The 16306-nt window shown below is 35.4% G+C and overlaps 2 long non-coding RNA genes across 2 annotated transcripts; both read right to left on the bottom strand.

The window, feature by feature from the left end:
- Nucleotides 1-5883: 5883 nt before the first annotated feature.
- Nucleotides 5884-8068, bottom strand: LOC148764160 (uncharacterized). The gene is made up of 3 exons (XR_016024859.1): nucleotides 7882-8068; nucleotides 7416-7799; nucleotides 5884-5955 (listed from the first exon to the last, which is right to left on the bottom strand). It is a non-coding gene; the product is annotated as an uncharacterized LOC148764160 (long non-coding RNA).
- Nucleotides 8069-8148: 80 nt separating this feature from the next.
- LOC148764159 (uncharacterized) lies at nucleotides 8149-10258 on the bottom strand. Its single transcript, XR_016024797.1, has 3 exons — nucleotides 10155-10258; nucleotides 9422-9505; nucleotides 8149-8552 (listed from the first exon to the last, which is right to left on the bottom strand). It is a non-coding gene; the product is annotated as an uncharacterized LOC148764159 (long non-coding RNA).
- Between the last annotated feature and the right edge of the window lie 6048 nt (nucleotides 10259-16306).

Below are 16306 nucleotides of genomic sequence, written 5' to 3'. Positions count from 1 at the left end.
GCCAGAATCATTCTCGTAGGTACCTTCGTCAAGGTATTCCACTGAGACCGCCAAGGCTGTTCAATGACCCATACCCATAAACATGTTTTTACATCTGACACATAGTCGTTCCTTGGCGTTGGCTGAGTCTCACTCTCACGTGGTGGCCCGAACGTGAGGTGTACTCAAATCATACCTCAGGAGATACTTCACCTACCATCTCCCCCCGGAGGTAAATATATAATTGGGTTATCGTACCCCTCTCATAGGTAGTCCACGGAAACCCCCACCACTGCAGTGACCGTTTAATATACCACCAGACCCATAAAAATTCCAATAGCATAATATGGCAAATAAAATGTAATCCAGTCTACCGAGATCAATCCAAAACTATTCATATATTTCATGCCAACCCCAAAAATTTAGCCATCATGCTACCATAGTGTCATAAGCCCTAATTTCAATAACATATAAAATCATAAATTTCAACACAGTCTCCATATACTCAATTTTCCCAAAACAATATTTGATTTCAAAACCAGTATAAATTTCATTTTTATTAAAAAACATTTTAATTGAAAAACATAATATTTTATAATTCAAACTCACCATTCAATAAAAACATCAAACACGTATAATTACTCTAGATATTTAAGACGATATATTATCCACTCACAGTTCTAGGAGTAGATATACTCCTAACCCCAATCTTCAAGCACAATCTCTGTACTTTTACCAGTGTAATTTGTTCACCACCTATCCACAATGTACAATACATAATTCACCACATTTGTCACAACCGGAAACTCCCCATCGAGCCCGTGACAACCGCCACGAGGCCTCGACAGACATTCTTCACCCTAAATGCCTATCGAAACCCCGTAAGGCTTAGCATCAACTTTCGCATCTCCCCGGTGAGCAACAATTAGTAAATCTCGCATTTAAAAAAATCATAAGTCATTTTCAAATAAGAACAATAAAATATTATTTTTTGGCTCATAGGGGCATTTTCGTAATTTTTCGTCAAAAATCTCAAAACTTGCTAAAAATGTAATAGGTAAGCAGAAAATATATATTTAATGATTTAAAAACAAAATAAGTATCTAACACGTTCATTTGAAAGCAAATTGTTAACAACTAGTACTATTCAAAAATAATCAATAAAATATTCTATTTTCTCATAAAATAAATTTTTATAGAAATATTCATAAATAATTTTTCGCACATGAAAGTAAAGTAAAAATTGTATGAATAGAAATACAGATAACCAAAATATAAGTTTTGATCTGCAATGACACGTGGGCTCCAATTGACCAAGAGGATGTAAGACTGTGAACTCTTACTTTCTATAATGCAGTTCCGAGCTTAGTTCTCGTCCTACTCGACTATCTACAAACTGTCCTGAGCCTGAAAAATGTATAGGAAGAAGGGGTGAGATTTTATAATCCCAGTGAGTAAACAGATACCATCTAAAGTATCTAAAGCCGAGTAAATAGAGACAATTAAAATAAGTCATCATACTGTAATTTCATTACCTTTCAATTCATTTCAACCAAATAAAATCAATCCATATAAATCGAGTAATCAACTTGGCTTATGAATTTCTTAAAACTTTGGCTCATGCCAAAACTCATACTCGGTGATACCTTGCGCAGGGCATCCAACCGAGTCCCCCAAGGCTGTTAAAATTTTTGTATACACTTAAAATATATTTTTAGTTTGAGAAAATACAACCGTTCCTTGGCGTTGGCTGAGTTCCCCTTCACGTGGTGGTTTGGCGTGAAGTGAACCCTAAGCTTTACCCCAGGAGATACCCTACGCGCCTCTTCGTTCGAGGTAATAATATAATGGAGTTTACCGTGCCCCTCTAATAGGCTGGTCCACGGAACCCCCTCTGCAGTAAATAATTTATATATAATCCACCAATCAAGAAAATTCATTCTAGCATGACATGGCAATTTATCGCAACCTAGCCTCTCAAGGCTAAGTACACAGTATAAATAATTCTAACACCAAAATCAGTTTAGCCATTCATGCTCATTTATTATCATAAGCCATTCAATTCAAAATCATAAATTTGCAACACAAGCAGGCAGTCTCCAATTACTCTATTTCAAAACCAGTATTCAATTTTTCAGAAAATTTATAAAATCATTTTATAAAATCACAATTTCTCTTAAAACATAGCAATTTACCATTTAAACCCATTTTCCATAAAATCACATAGTTGTATAAAACTACTCTAGATAATTAAGACGATAATAAGTTCACTCACAGTATTAGGAGTAGAAATACTCCTATCTTTCGCCCTTGGGTGCAGTCTCTTACCCGAAACAATTGACTCACCACCTATCCATAATCTATGACACAAAATTCAATAAATTGTGTCAATTTATCATAAATTATTTCAGGCTCTTATCCATGCGTATGCACTAGATAGGATTTGAAATGTTTAAACAATCGCTTAATTGCGGTGTCCGACCTAACTCGCCTATACACGGTGTAAAGTCCTAAAATCCCCAATTCGACTCCAATTCCATCCATTTCAATTTCAATTATCCAATTATATCCACAATACCTCAATGACTGTGAATTTGGTCCAATTTATCAGTTCAGACTATAAATTACGCTTTTACCCCTAGTGGGTAAAAATTTCAATTTATTACACCGAAAATTCCCATTTAATTTCCAATCTCATAATTCATCATTTTTCCACCCAATTCTCTTAAAATAGAGTCAACCTCATCCTCACATACCATTGGCTAGATTTGGCCTAGGAAAATTTATGGAGAAGATAAATATTTTTCTTATTGTTTTACTCATAAACATGCTACACTAACACTAAACACTAACATAGCTCAAAATCAAATTTATCTAACAACTTTCTCTCTCTAAACCCATATGACCAGAATTGAAATCATCCTCAAATCACATGATTCAACCATGGAAAATGATGGAAAATGCATGGGAAAGGTAAAGCACAAGACAAATTTAAGAAATGTTACCTTTTTTCACTTGATTTTTGAATTTCCACCTATTTTCCCTTTAAATTTCTTAGCTAGGGTTTTATTTTCTCCTATCTCTCTCTTGTTTCTTGCTTGGCCGAATGTTGAAGAAGAAGAATGGGTGGGCTGATTTTTTTTATGCCTTTTTTTATTGTTTAATGAAATAATATTATTTTATTCATATTTTAAATATTTTATTAATTCATTTTTTTTTCTAGCCATCCATTTGTCCTACTTTTTCCACCATGCATTCCCTTTAACTTATCCAAGTCTTAAGTGAAATTTCCAGATTTTTTCCAAAGTCTTGGTGGAGCAAATTCTTCAAAATTACACTTTTGCCCCCGAACTTTTCAAAAATTACATTTTTACCCCAAAAATTGAAAATTTTCCATAATGCATAATTTTCACTCCTCATACTCATTTCACACTCCAAATAATTAAATTTGATCAAAATCCTTTCAAAAATTAAATTTTCGATTTCGGATGGCAAAATTATCATTTTACCCTTTTACTCCAAATTATACTGAAATTAAAATTTTTCACTTCTAAACTTCAAATCTTACTCCAATAAGTCAAATGGGGCCAAAAATCTTTTTCAAAAATTCTTATTTTGTCCTCAGGTGGCAAATGACCATTTTGCCCTTGGATAGAGAAAATTTCGATTTGACTCCAAATTGATCCTTGAACTCTGAATCACCATATTAAACCATTCTGGGACTTTAAAATTCTTAATTTCATCGTAAATTCTCTATTTGATCTAGTTTGAGGTTTAACTCAACTTTGTTGTACCTTTAGATACAATACCGACTTTTGTAAATTTTTTTCGAGACTCTTTTAGCATGCAAACATGCTATCCATCACATGTATGTCATGACAAATATTTTTATAGAGTCGGGCTTGTCATCTTCTCCCCCACTTGGATCAACCATATGATCCTTCTTCATGATTGATTTCGACATCCGGCTAAATATTAATATTTAAAAAAAAAATTTATCTTGTCTCCGTGATACGTGAAATACCTTATTATGCCTCACTTGACTTCCGAATCGCCTTTTATCTCACAAATTCTCCTCCGATAAAATTATTATTATTTTATTGTTATTTTCTCACTTGCAAAATATTTTATCCTAAACTACTCCTTTCGTCTTTTATCACTTTTAAACATTTTAATTGACCTCAATTTGCATTCAATCAACTTTATTTATCACCATATCAAAGTATGGGGTATTTCAACATTAATGCTTGACCATTATAAAATTAATTCAGGCTCGCTGTATATGCATGATATGACATGTAACTTATCCAACTACAGCTTAAATGCGGTGCTGACCTAATTCGGCCTATTATCTCCAATTTAACTCCAAATCAATTCTTCTCACTTTCTACACTCCAATTATACTTAAATTACCTTAGTGACTGTGAATGAGATTGTCACGACCCGGTACTCCCCTCAAGCCCGTGACAACCGTCGCGGTGTCCCGGTAGACACTCATTGCCCGGAATGTGATCCCGAAACCCCGCAAGGCTTTACTATCAGTTTCTCTATTCCCTTATGAGCAACCATTGTCAAATATCATGTTCTAAAAGATTTTAAGCTGTTTCCAACTTTAAACAAATAAAATATTAATTTTTCGTCTCACAGGGATATTTTGGTCATTTTTCTCAAAAATTTTGAAACTGGCTAAAATGTAATATACAAGTACAAAACACATAATTCATATTCAAAATCAGTTTAAAAGTCTAAAATCTTCATTTAAAACGAAATTATGGTTATTTCAATATAATAAGAAAATAAAAGAAATATTAAGTAAAATATTCTATTTTCTTATAAAATAATATTTATAGAGTTATACGTGAATAATTTTTATAGCGTAAAAGCTAAATAAATTTAAACATACTTAAATACAGTAAGCCAAAATATTTAATTTAATTTACAATAACAAGAGTGCCCCCGAATAAACAAAAGTAAAGAGGACTGTGAACCTACAGTTTAGAAAATGCAGATCCCATTGTAGTCCTCGATGAGATCAGCTATCTGCAGTCTATACTGAACCTGAAATGGGTGGAAAGGAGGGTGGTGAGATTATAAAATCTCAATGAGTAAACAGACATCATCATAAATATCTAGAGTTGAGTACATAGAGACAATAAAATAAATCATCATAAACTGGGTTATAGCATTAGAACACATTTTGTTCAAAACACGTAAAGACGCTTATCAATCTCATAAAAATCTAGGCTTGTGCCATCAATCCATTCTCGGGGACACCTTGGCCGAGGCATCCTACCGAGACCGCCAAGGCTATTAAAATTCACATTTCACATAAATCATGTTTTTGTTTTGAAAACATAGTCGTTCCTTGGCGTTGGCTGAGTTCCCCCTCACGTGGTGGTTTAGCGTGAAGTGAACCCTAAACTTTACCCCAAGAGATACCCTACGCGCCTCTCCGTTCGAGGTAAGAATATAATGGGGTTTACTGTGCCCCTCTAAAGGTTGGTCCACAGAAACCCCCTACTATAGTGATTAATTAATATATAATCCACCATATAATAAAACTCAATAACATGATATGGCAATTTTGTAATTCGCAGTTTTTCAAGGCAACCAAACAATTCGCATTTCAATACAATTGCCAACTAGCCAATCATGCTCGATTTATCATAAGCCAGTTAATTTAAACAATCAAACTGCCACAATTAACAGTCTCTGTGTACTCTATTTTTCAAAATCACTATTAATTTCAAAACAATTTATAAATTAATTTCATTGAAACACATTTATTCATAAAACATGAAAATTTACCTTTTTAAATTTCTTTTTTTATAGAATTCATGAAAGCATCTAAAAACCACCCTAGATAATTAAAATGACAGTAAGTTTACTTACAATGTCTAGAATGCAGACTTTCAAAGTACTCTGTCTATTGGTCCTCGGATGCAATTTCCTTGCCTTTATCGGAGGACTCACCACCTTGACACAGTACAAAATCGAGAATTTCACCAAGTTGGTACTAAATCAAAATTAAACTAATTTCGACTACCAATGCATGATATGGAATGCAAAAATGCACTGGTAACTATCTAAACTCAATATTAGCCTAATTCGTCTTATCACCCGATTAAATTCCTAACGCGTCCGTTTAAACTCCAATTTAATTCTTTTCAGTTTCTATACCTCAATTGCACCCAAATTAACTTAATGTCCCTTAGTGTGGTGCAAATTATCAGTCTCGATAGTAAATTACGAAAATACCCCTAGTGGGTAAAAATTCGTATTTTTGCTCCGAAAATTCCCATTATTTTTCTAGGCTCATAATTCATTATTCCTTAACCAATTCTCCTAGAATAAAATCAAACTCACCCTCACTCACTACATGGTAAATTCAGCCATTAATGGTTGGGGGAGAAAATAAATTCTTTTCTTATTGTTTTGTTTCTAAATATGGTCAACTAACTAAAAACACTAACATAAATTAAAATCAAATAAATCCAACAACTTTCTCTCTCCTAACCCATTTTTTCAGAATTGAATTCATCATGAAAACATGTAATTTAATCATGAAAAATAAAGAGAAATGCTTGGGAATAAGAAAACTCAAGCTTAATAGAAAAAATCTCACCTTTTTCACTTAATTTCCTTGAAAATTAACACTTTTTCTTTGATTTTCTCTCTCTAGGGTTTTGTTTTTATTTTCTCTCTCTTCTTGCTGGTTTGGCCGGCCATGGGGTGGAAGATGAGCTGATTTTTGTGCCTTTTAAAAAGGAAAATAACAAATTAATAAAGGCATGACACGTGGCATCAAGTCACTGGTCCGTTTTTAAAATTTTAAAAATTTAAATATTTTATCTCCACCACATGATTAGTCAAGGGTCAAAGATGAAGATAAAGGAAGACCATGTGCTGGAAAAATATCCTGGTGGTGGAAAATTACAATTTTGCCCCTGAGGTGGTAAAATTACCATTTTACCCTTTTACTCCAAATTATACCAAAATTAAAATTTTTCACTTCTAAACCTCAAATCATACTCCAATAAGTCAAATTATACTCCAATAAGTCAAATGTGGTCAAAAAAATCTTTTCTAAAATTCCCATTTTGTCCCTAGGTGGCAAATGACCATTTTGCCCCTAGTTAGTGAAAATTCTGATTTGACTCCAAATTGATCTTCAAACTCCAAATTACCATTTTAAGTTATCCATGAATTGTGAAACTCTTAATCTCACCTTAAAATTCCTATTTGATCTAGTTCGAGGATTAAATAAACTTTGTTGTACCTCTAGGTACAATACCAACTTTTGTAAATTTTTTAGGACTCTTTGAGCATGCAATCATGCTATCATCACATGTATGTCATGAATAGTATTTTATAAGGTCGGGCTTTACAGCACTACCCCCCTTAAAATAAAATTTTGACCTCAAAATTTCACTTACCTGATTCGAAGAAAAGATGTGGATATTGGTTTCTCATCTGGCTTCCGACTTCTCACGTCATCTCCTCCATTCGAGCATTCTTCCACAATACTTTCACCATTGGAATGCTCTTGTTCCTTAGCACTCGATCCTTTCGATCTAGAATACGTACAAGCTGCACCTCAAACTTCAAATCCTCATGTAACTCAATGGGAGGTGTCTCTAAAATGTGAGAGGGATTGGGAACATACTTTTTCAACATCGAGACATGGAAGACATTATGAATCCGATCTAACTCTTGGGGTAATTCAAGTCTGTAAGCCACTGGCCCAATCCTTTCAATGATACGAAAGGGTCCAATGTATCTTGGATTAAGCTTTCCCCTCTTCGCGAATCGAATCACACCTTTCATCATCCAATAAATACCACAAATTATCACAATAGTATAATCAAATAAGATTTAATACTCGAAATTTCAAATTATTACCTTTCCAAGGAGAAACCTTAAGAAAAACTTTATCGTCAACTTCAAACTCCAAATGTCACGACCCGGAACTCCCCATCGAGCCCGTGACATCCGCCGCGGAGCCTCGACAAACATTCTTCACCCTGAATGTCGATCGAAACCTTGCAAGGCTCTCGTATCAGCTTTCGCACTTCCCCGGTGAGCAATAGTTATCAAATAATCAAAATACGAAGGATTACAAATCATTCCAAATTATAACATAACATATTGTTTTTTTTTTTGCTCACAGGGGCATTTTCGTCATTTTTATCGAAAACCTCGAAACTTGCTAAAAATGTAGTAGGTAAGCCGAAAATATATATTTAATGATTAAAAAAAATTAAGTATCTAAAACGTTCATTTGAAGTGAAAATTTGACCATTTGAATATGATAAAAATATTCAATAAAATAAACTATTTTCTTGTAAAATAATTTTCATAAAACTATCGGTACATAATTCTTATAGCGTAAAAGATAATTATATTCATATATACTATAAAGCAAATAACCAAAGCATAAAATTTCTTTTACAGTGACACGTGGGCCCATATCTATCCAAAATGCATCGGAAGCTGGAAACCTACAACTTTTACCGATTCGAGTCCAAATGAAGGTCCTTGTTCAAGTCAGCTAACTACGGAATTCCTTGAGCCTGAAATGTGAGGAAATGAGGGTGGTGAGATTATAAAATCCCAGTGAGTAAATAGATACCATCTAAACTATCTAAAGTCGAGTAAATGGAGACAATTAAAATAAATCATCATACTGTAATTTCATTACCTTTCAGTTCATTTCAACCAAATAAAATCAATCCATATAAATCGAGTAATCAACTTGGCTTATGAATTTCTTAAAACTTTGGCTCGTGCCAAAACTCATACTCAGTGATACCTTGCTCAGGGCATCCAACCGAGTCCGCCAAGGCTGTTAAAATTTCATATACACTTAAAATATATTTTTAGTTTGAGAAAAATACAGCCGTTCCTTGGCGTTGGCTGAGTTCCCCTTCACGTGGTGGTTTGGCGTGAAGTGAACCCTAAGCTATACCCCAGGAGATACCCTACGCGCCTCTCCGTTCGAGGTAATAATATAATGGAGTTTACCGTGCCCCTCTAATAGGCTGGTCCACGGAACCCCCTTTGCAGTAAATAATTAATATATAATCCACCAATCAATAAAATTCATTCTAGCATGTCATGGCAATTTATCACAACCTAGCCTCTCAAGGCTGAATACACAGTATAAATAATTATAACACCAAAATCAGTTTAGCCATTCATGCTCATTTATTGTCATAAGCCATTCAATTCAGAACCATAAATTTGCAACACAAACTAGCAGTCTCCAATTACTCTATTTTCAAAACCAATATTCGATTTTTAAGAAAATTTATAAAATCATTTTATAAAATCACAATTTCCCTTAAAACATAACAATTTACCATTTAAACCCATTTTTCATAAAATCACATAGTTGTATAAAACTACTCTAGATAATTAAGACGATAATAAGTTTACTCACAATGTCTAGAATGCAGACTTTCGAAGCACTCTGTCTACTGGTCCTCGGATGCAATTTCCTTGCCTTTATTGGAGGACTCACCACCTTGACACAGTACAAAATCGAGAATTTCACTAAGTTGGTACTAAATCAAAATTAAACTAATTTCGACTACCAATGCATGATATGGAATGCAAAAATGCACTGGTAACTATCTAAATCCTGTATTAGCCTAATTCGTCTTATCACCCGATTAAATTCCTAACGGGTTCGTTTAAACTCCAATTTAATTCTTTTCAGTTTCTATACCTCAATTGCACCCAAATTAACTTAATGTCCCTCAGTGTGATGCAAATTATCAGTCCCAACAGCAAATTACGAAAATACCCCTAGTGGGTAAAAATTCGTATTTTTGCTCCGAAAATTCCCATTATTTTTCTAGGCTCATAATTCATTATTCCTTAACCAATTCTCCTAGAATAAAATCAAACTCATCCTCACTCACTACATGGTAAATTCAGCCATTAATGGTTGGGGGAGAAAATAAATTCTTTTCTTGTTGTTTTGTTTCTAAATATGCTAAACTAACTAAAAACACTAACATAAATTAAAATCAAATAAATCCAACAACTTTCTCTCTCCTAACCCATTTTTTCAGAATTGAATTCATCATGAAAACATGTAATTTAATCATGGAAAATAAAGAGAAATGCTTGGGAATAAGAAAACTCAAGCTTAATAGAAAAAATCTCACCTTTTTCACTTAATTTCCTTGAAAATTCACACTTTTTCTTTGATTTTCTCTCTCTAGGGTTTTGTTTTCTCCTTTCTCTCTCTTGTTTCTTGCTTGGCCGAATGTTGAAGAAGAAGAATGGGTGGGCTGATTTTTTTTTTATGCATTTTTATTGTTTAATGAAATAATATTATTTTATTCATATTTTAAATATTTTATTAATTCATTTCTTTTTTCTAGCCATCCACTTGTCCTATTTTCTTTCACCATGCATTCCCTTTGACTTATCCAAGTCTTAAGTGATATTTCCAGATTTTTCCAAAGTTTTGGTGGAGCAAATTTTTCAAAATTACACTTTTGCCCCTGAACTTTTCAAAAATTACATTTTTACCCCAAAAATTGAAAATTTTCCATAATGCATAATTTTCACTCCTCATACTCATTTCACACTCCAAATAATTAAATTTGATCAAAATCCTTTCAAAAAATTAAATTTTCGATTCCGAATGTAAAATTACCATTTTACCCTTTTACTCCAAATTATACCGAAATTAAAATTTTTCACTTCTAAACCTCAAATCTTACTCCAATAAGTCAAATGGGACCAAAAATCTTTTCTAAAAATTTCCATTTTGTCTCTAGGTGGCAAATGACCATTTTGCCCCTAACCGGTCAATTTTTCGGATTGACTCCAAATCGGACCTCAAACTCCGAATTACCATATTAAACCATTCTGTCAGTTTAAAATTTTTAATTTCATCATAAATTCTCTATTTGATCTAGTTCGAGGTTTAAATCAACTTTGTTGTACCTCTAGGTACAATACCGACTTTTGTAAATTTTTTTCGAGACTCTCCTAGCATGCAAACATGCTATCTATCATGTGTATGTCATGATAAATATTTTTATAGAGTCGGGCTTGTCATCTTCTCCCCCACTTGGATCAACCATATGATCCTCCTTCTTGATTGACTTCGACATCCGGCTAAATATTAATATTTTAATATTATTTTATTAATAAAATATTATTTTATTCTAAAAATTTTATCTTGTCTCCTTGGTACCAAAAATACCTTATTATGCCTCACTTGACTTCCAAATCGCCTTTTATCTCACAAATTCTCCTCCGATAAAATTATTATTATTTTATTATTATTTTCTCACTTGCGAAACATTTTATCCTAAACTACTCCTTTCGTCTTTTATCACTTCTAAACATTTTAATTGACCTCAATTTGCATTCGATCAACTTTATTTATCACCATATCAAAGTATGGGGTATTTCACCAAATCTTTCCTTCGTTTATCCGAATAATTATTCTGCCTATCTTAAGCTGTTTTTAATCGCTCTCAGATAACTTTGACCTTATCGTTTGTCAAATCAATCAATTCCACATTCACCAATTTCCTCTCACCTACTTCATCCCAACAGAGCGGAGTTCGGTATTTTCTTCCATACAAAGCCTCGTATGGTGCCATCCCAATACTAGACTGAAAACTGTTATTATAAGCAAACTCCACCAATGGTAAGTGTCTGTCCCAACTCCCGATAAAATCAATGACACAAGCCCGTAACATATCCTCTAATGTCTGAATAGTTCTCTCAGATTGACCATCTGTCTGTGGATGAAAGGCAGTACTAAATCTCAATTTAGTTCCAAGAGCTTCCTGAAATTTCGGCCAAAATCGAGAAGTAAATCGAGGGTCTCGATCTGACACAATAGAAACTGGAACTCCATGTAATCTCACAACCTCATCTATATAAAGTCTGGCCAGCCTCTCAATAGAATACATGCTATGGGTAGCCAAGAAATGGGCGGACTTAGTCAATCTATCCACAATCACCCAAATAGCATCCTTCCCACTTTGTGTCTGTGGTAAACCGAATACAAAGTCCATAGTCATGTGTTCCCACTTCCATTCAGGAATCGGTAAAGGCTAAAGAGTACCTGACGATTTTTTATGCTCCGCCTTGATCTGTTGGCATGTGAGACATTTCGCTACAAACTCTGCTATGTCTCGTTTCATACCCAGCCACCAATAACTTTCTTTAATAGTCCGATACATCTTGGTGCTTTCGGGATGTAAAGCATATGCGGAAGAATGAGCTTCCTCCAAAATAGCTCGTCTCAACTAATCATCCTTAGGGACACAAATTCGGTCTCTAAGCATCAAAGTATCATCATCGCTGAGTCTAAACTCACTAGCTTTTCCATCTCGTAGCTTTTGAACTTCCTATTTCAACCAATCATCAGATTTCTGTAATTCTCTGATCTGATTCAACAATGAAGGTCTCACGACGAAACTAGCAAGTAGGGTTCCATCCTTACTAAGTCATAATCCTTAATTAACTCCAACCATCGTCTCTGTCTCAAGTTAAGCTCTTTTTGGGTGAGCAAATACTTCAAACTTTTATGATTAGAAAAAATCCGACAACGCTCACCATATAAATAATGTCTCCAAATCTTCAATGCGAATACTACTGCTGCTAACTCCAAGTCATGAGTAGGGTAATTCGTCTCGTGCGTCTTTAACTGTCGGGAAGCATAAGCTATTACTTTCTCGTCCTACATCAACACACACCCTAATCCCAACTTAGATGCATCGCTGTATACCACAAATTCTTTTCCACTAACAAGAAGTGTTAAAACGGGAGCAGAGGTTAACCGGTTCTTTAGCTCCTGAAATCGATTCTCACAAACATCATCCCACTTAAACTTAACTCCTTTACGAGTCAAACGAGTCAGAGGAGCTGCTATCAAAGAAAATCCCTAAACAAATCTTCGATAATAACCGGCTAAGCCAAGGAAACTATGAATCTCTATAACCGTTCTTGGTTGCTCCCATTGTAAGATTGCCTCTATCTTCTTAGGATCGACATAAATTCCAACTCTGGACACCACATGTCCCAAGAAAACCACTTCCTTCAACCAGAATTCACATTTAGAGAACTTGGCATAGAGTTGTCTCTCGCGCAAAGTTTGCAACACAATGCGCAAATGGGCAGCATGTTCATCATCATTCTTCGAATAAACCAAGATGTCATCGATGAATACTATCACAAACTTATCCAAGTATGGATGGAACACCCTGTTCATAAGATCCATAAAAACTGTCGGGGCATTAGTCAAACCAAACGGCCTCACCAGAAACTCATAATGCCCATAACGTGTCCTGAAGGCAGTCTTGGGTATATCCTGCTCCTTAATCCTCAACTGATAGTACCCAAATCTCAAATCAATCTTAGAGAATACCATAGCACCTCGTAATTGATCAAAAAGATCATCTATCCGGGGTAAAGGGTATTTATTCTTGATGGTCACTCAGTTCAGCTGACGGTAATCGATACACAATCAAAGAGTGCCATCCTTCTTCTTTACAAATAGGACTAGTGTTCCCCAAGGAGAAATGCTAGGGCGAATGAAACCTTTATCCACCAAATCTTGCAACTGGACTTTCAGTTCCTTCAACTCTACTAGAGCCATTCTATATGGAGGAATAGAAATAGGTGTGGTACCCGGAAGTAAATCAATAGGGAACTCAAGCTCTCGATCAGGAGGTAGTCCCGGTAAATCATCAGGAAATACATCAGGAAACTCACTTACTATTGGGACATCCTCTACCTTAGGTTCCCCCTTTGAAGTATCGATCACGTATGCCAAATAAGTCGGATACCCTTTTTGCACTAATTTCGAAGCTTTGATGGCCGAGATTACACAAGATGGTAATACTCGACGTTCCCCTACAAACACAATCTCTGCTCCCTTCGAATTTCGAAGAACAACTTCTTTTCGGAAACAATCCACATTCGCCCGATGTGCAATTAACCAGTCCATACCCAATATTAAATCAAAATCCAAGATCTCTAGAGGAATTAAGTCACCCCTAAATTCTTTCTCACCTACCTTTACCCTACAATCTCTATAACAAGTATTTCTAATCAACTGTTATCCTAGAGGGGTATGCACTATAATTTTTCCCTCTAATGGTGACAGGTTTTTATCAGCAATTGATGCAAATGTCGTACTCACATAAGATCTATCTGAGCCAGAATCTATCAAAACATAAGCATCTTTATCAAATAAAGACATAGTACCTGTCACTGCTCCAGGTCGGACCCTACCTCATCTTCTGTCACGGCAAAAACTCTTATCGCGGTACAAATCTGTGGTCTCGAAGGTGGATGTGACAGGGTATTACTCTCCACACCGGACTGTATGGCTACTCCCTGTCTTGGTGGTAACCTAGAAGAATCTCTCCTCTGCATATCAGTGCGAGCTGGTGGAGATGATGCAGCTACAGTGGCTCGTTCTAACTGTGGGCAATTACTCCTAATATGACCCATCAGTCCACATTGGAAACATCTTGTTGGCCCTTTACATAGCCCACTATGATAATTCCCACAATTTCTGCATCTGTCAGAACTTCCGGAACTCTTCCCAGAACCAGTCATAGCATATCTGCTAAACCTCAAAGGTCTCTGCTGTGATGGTGGAAATGGAGGTCGAGGAGATGTCACGGAAACAGAAGTAGTGCTCCTTGAAGTCGCTGAGTCCTTGCCACTTTTTACTGTCTGACTAGAAGACATACCAAGATTCCTCTTTTTTGTAAACTCAGTCTAAATCCTCCTATTATCATTCGCGAGCTTCTCAGCCCGTAAAGCCATTTGTACCACCTTCTTATGTGGCTCCTTACCAGTCATTGTCATTCGCTCTCTAATCTCATTACAGAGCCTTTCCTCGAAATAGCTAGCTTGATCCTGCTCAGATTTCACCAGATCTGGCACATATAACATCAACTCGTTAAAACGAGTCTCGTACTCTTCTACAATTAGATTTCCCTGTTTCAAACTCAAAAATTCTCTCTTCTTTTCTTTTTGATGGAAATAAGTGAAATACTGACCATCGAATTCCCTGAGAAAATCGGACCATGTCTGAGGAGTAGCGGAATGGGACTTCACCGAATTCCACCAAGTACGAGCCCTCTTCTCTAATAATCTCGTAGCCACTATCAGCTTCATGTCGTCGTCTAATCCCATATCAAAGAGAGTCTCTAAAACTTGATTAATCCAGTCCTTTGCCACAGTGGCATCCAACTCACCTATGAAAGATACACAACCCAATTGCCTAGCCTCCTTCAGCTTCTTGGAAATGGATACATCCTGTACTGGTAGTGGAACTAAAGGAGTAGTTGGAGGCACTACAGGTGGAACTTGACCAGTCTGAGCTTGACCAGCCATTGCGGCAAAGAAAACTGCCAATGCCTATGCTGCCTCAGTAGGCATGGCGGGAATACCCGTAGGTGGCTGAGGAGATGGAGGATGTGGAGGACTATCGGCCTGTTCAGCAATAGGTGCTGCCCGAATGGTAGATGCAACTGATTCCTCCTCTACTGTATCTGACTGATGACGTTGGGAATGACCTCTTCCCCTCCCAACCAATCTAGTGAGAGGTGGGCGTCCGCGTCGAGGAGGCATTGTAATCTATAAAAAAATACGAGCAAGTTTAGGTAACCTTAGGCTCTATATGCAGATGCATGCATTCTATTCAACCTAACCTAACTTAACTTAATCTGAGGCCACACTAATATTGTAAATTTTTAAAACAACTTTAAAACTAAAAACTTTGATCTTTAAAACCAAAAGCTCTGATACCAATCGAATTGTCATGACCCGGTACTCCCCTCGAGCCCGTGACAACCGCCGCGGTGTCCCGGTAGACACTCATTGCCTAGAATGTGAACCCGAAACCCCGCAAGGCTTTACTATCAGTTTCTTTATTCCCTTGTGAGCAGCCATTGTCAAATATCGTGTTCTAAAAGATTTAAAGCTGTTTCCAACTTTAAACAAATAAAATATTAATTTTTCATCTCACAAGGGTATTTTGGTCATTTTTCTCAAAAATTTTGAAACTGGCTAAAACATAATATACAAGTACAAAACACATAATTCATATTCAAAATGAGTTTAAAAGTCTTAAATCTTCATTTAAAACGAAATTATGGTTTTTTGAATATAATAAGAAAAGAAAAGAAATATTAAGTAAAATATTTTATTTTCTTATAAAACAATAATTATAGAGTTATACGTGAATAATTTTTATAGCCTAAAAGCTAAATAAATTTATACATACTTAAATACAATAAGCCAAAATATTTAATTTAATTTACAATAA

Source organism: Theobroma cacao, chromosome 2 (genome assembly GCF_053813885.1).
Source record: "Theobroma cacao isolate CCN51 chromosome 2, ASM5381388v1, whole genome shotgun sequence".
NCBI classification, from domain to species: Eukaryota; Viridiplantae; Streptophyta; class Magnoliopsida; order Malvales; family Malvaceae; genus Theobroma; species Theobroma cacao.
The sequence above is the reverse complement of the archived record's forward strand: the minus strand, read 5'-3'. Positions and strand labels throughout refer to the sequence as shown.